The 11,655-nt window shown below is 46.6% G+C and overlaps 1 protein-coding gene across 1 annotated transcript in view; it reads left to right on the top strand.

The window, feature by feature from the left end:
- The window catches only part of LOC133044573 (ankyrin repeat domain-containing protein 26-like), a 112,576-nt gene extending 101,799 nt beyond the window's left edge, over window positions 1-10,777 (top strand). Inside the window, exon 31 of the mRNA XM_061125987.1 lies at window positions 10,260-10,777. The gene's annotated coding sequence lies outside the window, so the exon portion shown is untranslated. The remainder of the gene's footprint in view (window positions 1-10,259) is intronic.
- The last annotated feature ends 878 nt before the right edge of the window (window positions 10,778-11,655 follow it).

Genomic DNA, 11,655 nt, shown 5'->3' on the forward strand with positions numbered 1-11,655 from the left:
CGGGTGGACCCAAGTTGGGCATGGAAACACTGTGCCTCTCAGGCTCCCACTTCCATGTGCCTGAGTGACTGTCAGCCCCTCCTCCAGAACCTATGACAAGTCTCCACACTAATTCCCCTTGACACCCGCAGCCCTGGCCCAAGCCTAATACCCCCATCAGGCGCGGAAAACGCAACATGCCCCCATGGTGCATCTCACATGCCAACCCAATGCGGTATTTTGGAAACAAAAACAAGACCCATGATGCTCTCCTCCCTGTGATTTCCCCCTCACCTGATGAAGCCAGGCCTAGATCCATTCCAAGTGATTCCAGCGTCCTCATTCTTCTGACAACCCACTGACAAGGCTGTTTGTGCCAGTCTATATGTGACCTTAGTAATCTCCTAAAATGAGGGCTACTTTATATATAGAAAATGGATTGAATGGTGGCCCCAAAAGATGTGTCCCCCCAGAACATGTGACCAGGACTACATCTGGGGAAAGTGTCTCCATAGATGTGGAGGATCTCGAGGTGAGAAGATCTTGGGTAACAGTGGCCCTCAATCCAGCTAACAGCATCCTTACAAGAGACAAAAGAGGAGAGACACAACACAGAGGAGAAGCCACATGAAGATGAAGGCAGAGATAGCAGGGATGCAGCTGTAAGCCTGGGGATGCCTGGAACCCCAGAAGCTTGAAAAGACAGAACTTGATGCTGGAATCTCTGGATGGACTCCAGCCCTGCAATACCTTGATCTCAGATGTTTGGTCTCTACCTCTCTGTTGATGAGCACTTGAAATATTTCTACGTTTTCAGTTCAGTTCAGTCGCTCAGTCGTTTCTGACTCTTTGCGACCCCATGAATCACAGCACACCAGGCCTCCCTGTCCATCACCAACTCCCGGAGTTTATCCAAACTCATGTCCATTAAGTCGGTGATGCAATCCAACCATCTTATCCTCTGTCGTCACCTTCTCCTCCTGCCCTAAGTCTTCCCCAGCATCAGGGTCCTTTCCAATGAGTCAGCTCTTCACATTAGGTAGCCAAAGTATTGGAGTTTCAGCTTTACCATCAGTCCTTCCATTGCACACCCAGGACTGATCTCCTTTGGATGGACTGGTTGGATCTCCCTGCAGTCCGAGGGAACTCTATAGAGTCTTCTCCAACACCACAGTTCAAAACCATCAATTCTTCAGTGCTCAGCTTTCTTTACAGCCCAACTCTAACATCCATACATGACTACTGGAAAAACAATAGCCTTGACGAGATGGACCTTTGTTGACAAAGTAATGTCTCTGCTTCTTAATATGCTGGCTAGGTTGGTCATAACTTTCCTTCCAAAGAGTAAGCATCTTTTAATTCTATGGCTGCAATCCCCATCTGCAGTGATTTTGGAGTCCCCCAAAATAAAGTCAGACCCGGTTTCCACTGTTTCCCCATCGATTTGCCATGAAGTGGTTGGACCGGATGCCATGATCTTAGTTTTCTGAATGTTGAGTTTTAAGCCAACTTTTTCACTCCCCTCTTTCACTTTCCTCAAGAGGCTCTTTAGCTCTTCTTCACTTTCTGCCATAAGGGGGGTGTGATCTGCATATCTGAGGTTACCGATATTTCTCCCAGCAATCTTGATTCCAGTTTGTGCTTTATCCAGTTCAGAGCTTCTCCTGATGTACTCTGCATAGAAGTTAAATAATCAGCATGACAATATACAGCCTCACTGCTGCTGTTGCTAAGTCGCATCAGACGTGTCCAACTCTGTGTGACCCCATAGACGCAGACCCCCAGCCTCCTCCATCCCTGGAATTCTCCAGGCAAGAGTACTGGTATGGGTTGCCATTGCCTTCTCCGATACAGCCTTGACATACTCATTTTCCTATTTGGATCCAGCCTGTCCAGTTCTAACTGTTGCATCCTGACCAGCATACAGGTTTCTCAAGAGGCAGTTCAGGTGGTCTGCTATTCCCATCTGTTTCAGAATGTTCCATAGATTATTGTGATCCACACAGTAAAGGCTCTGGCATAGTCAGTAAAGCAAAAATAGATTTTTTTTCTGGAACTCTCTGGTTTTCTCGATGATCCAGCTGATGTTGGCAATTTGATCTCTGGTTCCTCTGCCTTTTCTAAAACCAGCTTGAACATCTGGAAGTTCACAGTTCACATATTGCTGAAGCCTGGCTTGGGGAATTTTGAGCATTACTTTACTAGCGTGTGAGATGAGTGCAATTGTGTGGTCATTTGTGCATTCTTTGGCATTGCCTTTCGTAGGGATTGGAATGAAAACTGACCTTTTCCAGTCCTGTGGCCACTCCTGAGCTTTCCAAATTTGCTGGCATATTGACTGCAGCACTTTCACAGGATCATCTTTCAGGATTTGAACTAGCTTAACTGCAATTCCATCACCTCCACTAGCTTTATTCACAGTGATGTTTCCATAAGGCCCACTTGACTTCACATTCCAGGATGTCTGGCTCTACCTTGGTGATCACACCATCGTGATTATCTGGGTCATAAAGGTTTTTGTACAGTTCTTCTGTGTATTCTTGCCACCTCTTCTGAATATCTTCTGCTTCTATTAGGCCCATACCATTTGTGTCCTTTATTGAGCCCATCTTTGCAGGAAATGTTCCCTTGGTATCTCTAATTTTCTTGTAGAGATCTCTAGTCTTTCCCATTCTATTGTTTTCCACTATTTCTTTGCATTGTTCGGTGAGGAAGGCTTTCTTATTCTACATTGTGGCTATAGTGAATAATGCTGCAGTGAAGCGTAGTGTCCTCATTTCTGTTTAAGGCCATTTTCAGTTCTTTGCAGTATATACCTAGGAGTGCAATTAGTGGGTTGTATGATAATCCACTAGTTAGCTTTTTGAAGAAGCATCAAACTATTTTTCACAGAGGCTACACCATAATATATCCCACCAGCAATGTGTAAGTTTTCCAATTTCCCCACATTCTACCCATGATTATCTTTTTAATGTTTGTATTGGTTATTTGTGTATCTTCTTTGGGGCTCCCCAGGTGCCGCAGAGGTAGAGAATCTGCTTGCCAGTGCAGGAGATGCAAGTGACTTAGTTTCGATCCCAGTGTTGGAAAGATCCACTGGAAAAGGAAACGGTAACCCACTTCAGTATTATTGTCTGAAAATTTCATGAACAGAAGAGCTTGGTGGCTAGGGGTCACAAGGAATCAGACAGCTGAGTGACTGGGGTTACAAGCATATCCTGTTATGGAGAACTGTCTATTCAAGTCCTTTGCCCTCTTTTTGGCTGTGCCCCAAGGCTCGCAGAATCTTATTTCCCTGACCAATGCTTGAACTTGGGCCCAGGCCCTTGGCAGTGAAAGACCACTGGACTACCAGGGAATTCCCACCTTTGTTCATGTTTAGTGAAGTTGTTTGTCCCTTTGTTGTTGATTTCTGTTGTTGGTGAGTAGATGTCGTAGATATTAAATCCTTATCAAGTTATATAATTTGCAAATATATATAACCACTGGTGGTCCAGTGGTTGGGACTCTGCCCTGTCAATGCTGGGGGCAAAGGTTCAATCCCCAGTCAGGGAACTAATATCTCACTATGATGAGTGGCATATCCAAAAGATTAAACAAGCAAAAAACAAAACAAAACAACAAAAATATTTTCGTTATGTGTTCTGTGATGGCCTTCACTGAAATAGCAGAACTACTGAGCAGCAGACTGTTCTTGAAAACCCCAGGCTTTTGGCCCAAGGGTGCCACGCACATTCGTGGAGCATCAAAGCACATGTTCCCAATCATGGCAGGAGACAGTGGGAAGGACCAGCAGGCAGATTAGAAAGCCGGAGAGAGGGATGCTGTGGACTGGCCGGGGAAGCAGGGATGAAGCCCATGGGGGAGACCAGGAGGGTGGCCCTCATGGGAAGCACACAGCCGCGGAGGGTGGGTGCAGGGCTCGCTGGACTCTCACAACAGGGGCTGCCCGTGTGCACCAGCCCTGGCCGAGCCACCTCAGGGAAGCCTATGACTAACCCACTGACTGACTGGGTAATTGAGGAAAGTTCTGAAAATTGAAAGAGAAAAGCAACACAGAACAAAATGGGGGTTGGTAGGGAAAAGTACCAGTCACGAAGAGGACACGAGTTACCACACACAGGAGTTCCAGCACAGAAAAGGGAGTGATGACATAGGCGTGGCCTTTCTCAGGCACCTTCACGCCCAGGGTCACACGATCACACCCCAAGTCGGGAAAGGCAAGTGGCCTTCTTCCCACCTCAGGGAAGAGAAACCTGAGACAAAGCAACCAATGACCGGACCCTTCAGGTCCCAGGGCGGCCGCTGACAAGCTGACTCCTCCCCCTGGTCAGACTCCTCCCCCGGTCAGACTCCTTTCCCATCAGGCTCCACCACCTTATCAGACTCCTCCCCTGTCAGGCTCGTCCCCCTGGTCAGAGTCCACCCCCTTATCAGACTCCGCCCCTATCAGACCCCACCCCCATATCAGACTCCTCCCCTGTCAGGCTCGTCCCCCTGGTCAGAGTCCACCCCCTTATCAGACTCCGCCCCTATCAGACCCCGCCCCCATATCAGACTCCGCCCCTAGCAGACCCCGCCCCCATATCAGACTCCTCCCCCGTCAGGCTTGTCTCCCCCAGGTCAGGGCTCCCAAGTGGCTCCAGCAGGGGGCGGTGGGACACCAACCGATCTCAGCCCCAGGGGAGGCCACAAGTGCTTCCTCAAGGGCCTAGCTCCAGACGAGAAAACCTCACCTGAGTAATGGGAACGATCAGCCAGAGGATTTCAGGGGTGGGGTGCCTGGAGGGCTCACTGGAATCTACAGGAAAGGTACATAAGCCCCAAACGTCCCAATGGCACCTCCTGCCCCAGTCATGCACCTGCTCCCGACCAACGCCCCTCCCGGGGTCTGGGAGCAGACCAGGGGCTTGTGCGGGTCAGACACCTTGAACCCCTGCCCCGTGGGGGAGGGAGGGACCCGCTGGACACTGCACTCTCCCTCCCAGCACTGCTCAGATGCAGCCTCCACCGGTTATCCGGCCAGAGAACAGCAGGCGCTGCCAGCCAAGGAGTTGGCCCATCTTCTAAGGAGCACGTCCACCAGCACCTTCCCACTGGACCCACAGGCCACACCTCCAAGCGGGCCTCCCTTGAGAATTCTCCCTCTGCTCCTGACCAGTATCAAAGCCCCTCCTCACTTGTTTTGAAATATTACCTTTGTTCCACTGACCCCACTGGAAACCAGGATTCTAACAAGTCCGAGGAGCCCAGAGCACTATTGTCTGAGACAGAAGACAGGCGCAGGGCTGCCTCAGCTGGTGGCACTCTCCTTGCTCCACCAGCCTCCCAGCCTGGCCAGCACCTTACACCTGCACTGCGCTTTGGATGATCAAATTCTTCCAGCTCTCCACATCCACTTTATCTTGTCTACACCTGACACTGTAAGGACAGCACTAGATATTACTTGACATTTGTGAGATTGTGACTTATAATAAATATGAATTTGGTCTTCCTCCCATCCCTTGCACAGCTTGTAAAACCCTCGAATTTCCTAAGTGATGAGAGCAACCACACCCAAGTTTATGCTTGGTTTATAAGCTGACTTTGGTAACCACACCTTGAGATGGGCTGGTTGCCAGGGAAACCAACGATGTGATTAGAGGTTGGTACTTTCAGCCCTACCTGACCTCTAGGGAGGTCAGAGGCTGGAGGTTGAATTCAATCACTGGTGCCGCATCACTGGATCAGTCATGACTGTGTAACGAAGCCTCCATAAACCCCGAAAGGACAGCATTCAGAGACCTTCTGGGTTGGTGAACACGGGGAGACTGGGGAAGAGTGAGCCCTGGAGAGGGTGTGGGGCCTCTGAGCCTCTTCCCACAGCCCATGCACCTCTCACCCTGAGTTACATCCTTTGCAATAAACCGCTGATCCACTAATGGGTTGCCCTGAACTCCTCTAGCAAATTAACTGAACCTGAGGAGGCCGTGGGCACCTCTGATCTTTAGCCAGAGGGTCAGAAGCACAGGTGACAAGCTGGACTTGAGATTGTTGTCTGAAGGCATTGCTGTCTTAGTCTGTGGGGTCTGCAGCTGTGTCCAGGGGGATGGTGTCAGAATGGAGTTGAACTGCAGGACACCCAGCTGGTGTTGCAAAATGGCCTGGTGAGGGGGAAACTACACAGATCTGGTGACCAGAAGCGCCAGGGTATTCAGAGGATTTTGTGAGTTGTTCGCTTACAGAACCATTTAACAAATAAGGAGCCCAAAGAAGAAAAAAACCCAGGTGCTGCAGTCCATGGTCCCAGTCCATGCAGTGGGGGATAATAGACCTGCTGCATTGTTCAGGTACAACATCATATTCCAGAAGTCACAGAATCACAGAAAGAGACGAAAAGAAGACCACAAAGGCCTCTTCCCTGACTGCATAGACCCACTGTCTTTATCTGAGGAGGCAAGACCAGCCTGTGATGACAACACAGCCATGAAACCATCCGTAAATTCCTCGAAGTTGACCTGTGAATTTGAGAAAACCGGTCAACACTGCTTTCGACAGGCCACATACATAACACACTGGCCTTTGGTGTTTTCTCAGATCTTATGTTGCCTTCAGCACTGAGGACATTTTTTCAAATGTTTACTTAAGGTTTGAAAAACCTGAAGATATAGAGAGGCAATTAAGCCCTTCACCAAAAAAACACAAACACCAAAAAAAAAAAGAAAAGAAAAAGAAAACAACTCCATAAAAGGAAATTAAATAACATAGTTAGAAAACAGTGCAGAAAAGAGGTGTCTGATGATCACAAACATTAGCACATAAAGAAATATCAATGTCTTCACTAGCCACCAAGAAAGAGAACATGCCAGCACCTAGGCTAGTCCTCCACCAAGGTTCCTTTCCTGATTAAATCCCCTGCCCCTACACTGGGGGAAAAAAAAAAGCTTTGAACACTCACACATATGTCCTAAGAGATTCTCTGGAGTATACGCACCTAAGAATGGGATTGCTGGGTCACAGAATATACATTTATATCCTCTTGGTAAATTGAATCTTTTGTCACTATACAATGCTGACCCTCTTCAGTTCAGTAATGCTTTTTACCCTCGAGACTAGCTTTCTTATGGAGCTTAAAAGTTTCATATCAACCAGTTTCACCCTCTTCAGGGACAACACAAAGACTGTCTGATAACTTGTGCCTTGGTTATCATTTATTTTAACACCTTACAAGATATTTTTGTTTTTATATAGCCAATGTTCATTTAGAATTATTCAAATATTTGCCACTTTGTTTTTCCTTTCTTCCTTCATTTCCGACCTTCTGCCTGGGATAGTTCCCCATCTATCTGAAATAGATCTTTGAGACTTACGTTTTGCTTAAGTATGCTGGTGCTAAGCTCTTTTAGTGTGATTTTCACTTTGATTCTTTCTTCAGCAAAAACATAATTTATTAAAAGAATATTGGAAATGATCCAGATGTACTTAAAAGAAAATGGGTAAATAAACTGTGACTCAGTCAGAGAATGAAAGACGACAACAGGGGAAACAAAAAACACTGACAGAGACAATAAATGGACACTGACCTGCACTCTCTGAATACAGACTGCAGACATGATACTGAGTAAAAGAACCAGAGTATGCACTGAGCATGTGCTGTATATACGTCCACCTGTATGAAGTTCAGAAACAGGCAAACAAATCTCTGCTGCTCTCATCAAGACAGAGGCAACTGTTGGAGCCAGAGGGACCCCAGGGGCACCTGAGGAGGGATGCAGGATGCTGGGGGCCCAGGTGTGCTTGCAATGGATGTTCACTGAGCTGCACACTTCCCAACTCTCTTCTCTGCCTGTGCTTCACCTGACATCACACAGAAAGAAATCAATGCAGGAGATACTTGTAGGTCAAAATGTCATCGGTATGTGCTAGAGAAGCAGGCCTGGCGCTGTAGGTCCCAAACCTGGCACAGAACTTGAATGAGCACATTTCTATTGCTGCCTCTGAGCACTAAATGCAGCTGTTGGCTGTGGAACGTCTCTGTCTGGGTTATACACTATCAGACTTGAAGGTGGACTACTTATATGTGTGTTTATCTTCTGGCTCCCCAACTAGCATGTGGTCTCAAGGCTGACACATTGTAAATACTCAACAAATGTCTATTGGATGTGTTGGTCTCTATAGCCTTTCAAAACTGAGCAGAATTCACCTTCTCAAGGAGACATTCTTTCACCTTTCTTAAAAAAAATTTTTTATTTATTTATTTATTTTTGGCTCTGCTGGGTCTTCGTTGCTGCATGCAGGCTTTCTCTATTTGTAGCGAGAGGGGCCTACTCTTCCTCGTGCTGTATGGACTGACCATTCTAGTAGCCCTCACTGGAAGGTGGGTGTGAATTTGCTAAACTGCTAGTATGACAATGTCTGAAACTTCTTCTTTTTTATGATGGTGCGTCAATTTCATCAGGTGGATCTATTAATTTATTCTTGTTCAGTCACAAGTCATGTCCAACTTTTGGCAACCCCATGGACTGCAACACACCAGGCTTCCCCTGTCCCTCACCATCTCCCAGAGTTTGCCCAAGTTCATGGCATGTTGGTGATGCCATCCAACCATCTCATTCTCTGTTGTCCCCTTCCCCTCCCTACCCTGAATCTTTCCCAGCATCAGAGTCTTTTCCAATGAGTTGGCTCTTCTCATCAGTGACCAGAGTACTGGACCTTCAGCTTCAGCACCAGTCCTTCCAATGAATATTCCAGGTTGATTGCCTTTAGGATTGACTGGTTTGATCTCCTTTTGACTCAAAAATCTTCCTCAGCACCACAATTCAAAAGCATCAATTCTTTGGCACTCAGTCTTCTTTACGATCCAACTTTCACATCCATACATGACTGCTGCAAAAGCCACTGCTTTGACTATATGGATCTTAACTAATCTCATATTGAAGAGGCTGCATCCAGACTTATGCCACATGGATCAATACTAGAAAGAATATTCTTGCAAAGCTTTCATTTCACAGAGATATTGTAATGCTTTCATTTTACATGCCTAGCTTCTAGATGTTGCCTAGCACATAATAAGTGCTCAAAGATACTTGTTGAGGGACTTCCCTGGTAGTCCAGTGGCTAAGACTCCAAGCTCCCAATGCATGGGACCCAGCTCCACTGCTGGTCAGGGAACTAGATCTCACATGCCACAGCTAAGAGTTCAAATGCCCCAACTAAAGATCCCACATGTCGTAGGGAACACTGGTGCAGCTAAATAAATAATATTAAAAAAAAAAAAAAAAAACTTGACTACATGGGAGCAGAATGAAATGGCAATTTTGTTTCATCCAATCTCATGTCTTTTGTGTCTTTGAGAATACTTATCAGCTTTCTTTTGAGCCATCAAACAGTAGGCGATTTGGGAATTCTCTGTTGGTTCAGTGGCGAGGACTCTGCACTTTCATAGCCAAGATCCCAGGTTCAATCCCTGGTTGGGGAACTAAGATCCCACAAACTGTGTAGCATTTACCAAAAAAAAAAAAAAAAGGAGGGAATCTGATGGCTGAGTGTGCTGCTGTTTTATCTGATACCATTTGACTGTGTTTCTGTGTCCTCTCCCATCACAGCTCACAAAAGGACGAAGGGCCAGGGGAAAAAATAAATCAAGGAAACCAGGTAACCTGTGTATCCTGTTTTAACCAGTGTAGATTTTCACAAATGTGCCTTTTGCTCACCTAGCCCTCGAATACCATTCCAGGTGATATCAAGAGGGGCTAGGACATGAGCGATCAAAATCACACCCAGCTTTTTTTCCTGGCCACACCACAAATGGCATGTGGCATCTTAGTTCACCAGCCAGGGATGGAACAAGCTCCCCCTGCAGTGGAAGCATGGAGTCTTAATCACTGGACCACGAGGGGAGTTCCCACACCCGAATCTGAAGTCCATAAAGAAAAGTCAATAGAGGGGAAAGTGACCGAGCTGCGTGGGGCGGGTGTGTGAGGCAGAGCCCTCCTCGCCCCAGGAGGAGCTCTGCTGGCAGCACCGGCCACACGGGCTCTGGGGGAAGTAACAGGAGGCAGATTCCCCTCGAAGCTCCCCGGGGCCACCAGGGAGGGGTTTCAGGTTGTTCTTCATTTGTTTCTGCCCAGGCACCAACTCAGGAATCTTTACAGGTTAGATTTATTTTCTCATTCAACATGAGACCAGTTTTATTGAGTTCTGTGTGTGGCGGGGTCGGGGGGGAGGGCAGAATACTCTTCCTTCAACGGTAAGACGACCAACACAATTATAGGCACTGCTTTTTTTTTTTTTTTTTGCAGACTGTGGAATCTTAATTTCCAAACCAGGGTTGAACCCGGGCCCCTGGCAGTGAAAGCCCAGATCCCTAATGACTGGCCCACCAGGGGATTCCCAGGCCCTGTTTTAAAATGAACACGTGTACCTCCCTGGTGTTCCAGTGGTTAAGAATCCGCTGCCAATGGAAGGGACGTGGGGCTCGATCCCTGGTCCTGGCAGATCCCTCAGGCTGCGGAGCAACTAAGCCCAAGCACCACAACTGCTGAGCCTGCACTCTCGAGCCGGGGCTCTGCGACAGGAGAAGCCACTGCCATGAGGAACGAAGAACTTTCTCCAATTTTAACACTGTCTCCAAAAGTAAATCAGAAGTCAGTTAAAACGGACTCAAACGCATTCCTTTTTAGAGCTGAATAACACACAGCTCTTTATCCACTCCGCTGTTGACGGTCATCTAGGTTACTTCCATGTCCTAGCTATTGTAAATAGTGCTGCAATGAACACTGAGGTACATGTGTCTTTTTGGAATTTGCTGTATGATGCAGGGAACCCAAAGCTGGTGCTTTGTGACAACCTAGAGGGGTGGAACGGGAAGGGAGGTGGGAGGGAGGGTCAAGAGGGAGGGGAAATATGCATTCCTATGGCCAATTCAAGTCAATGTATGGCAGAAACCATCACAATATTGTAAAGATATTATCTTCTAAATAAAAATAAAAATGTCATATATAAAAGTTCATTCATTTAAAAGGTGAAAACTCAGGCAAACCTTATTTCTCCATGAGGAAGGACTTTTGAATATGTGATTAAAGTTACTTATAGTAAGTTTTATGCCACTACTAACAATTGTAACACATCAAAATATTGATGGTAGCCATAACAGCAGTATCTAAATCTTTGGGTCTATATATAGTGGTAAAAAGTGGAACATACAAAAAAGCTATCAATCAACACCACTAAATATTAATGACAAGTCTGGCTCGTTGGGTGCTGCTTAAACAGCGGGTATTAGGGCTCGTCTGAGTCTGTAAAGGGCGTCCCTGGTGGCACAAATGGTAAAGAATCCACCTGCAATGCACCTGACCCGAGTTTGAACCCAGGGTCTGGAAGATGCCCTGGAGAAGGGAATGGCTCCCCACTCCAGTATTCCTGCCTGAAGAATTCCATGGACAGAGGAGATTGGTGGGCTACAGTTCATGGGGTTGCAAACAGTTGGACACAATTGAGTGACTAACACTATCGCTTAGAATATGGAAAACTCAACAGTGCTGGTTTTTAAGTCTGCTTTAAAGTAAGTTAGATGCAGAGAAACACCACTTAAAATACTATGTAAATTTTCATCATACACACGTAACACAAAAATATTTTCTTTTCAAAAAGATTTTCTCATCATCTTTAATGGGAAACAATGAAATGTCATGGAAA

Source organism: Dama dama, chromosome 23, assembly GCF_033118175.1.
Source record: "Dama dama isolate Ldn47 chromosome 23, ASM3311817v1, whole genome shotgun sequence".
Taxonomy (NCBI): Eukaryota; Metazoa; Chordata; class Mammalia; order Artiodactyla; family Cervidae; genus Dama; species Dama dama.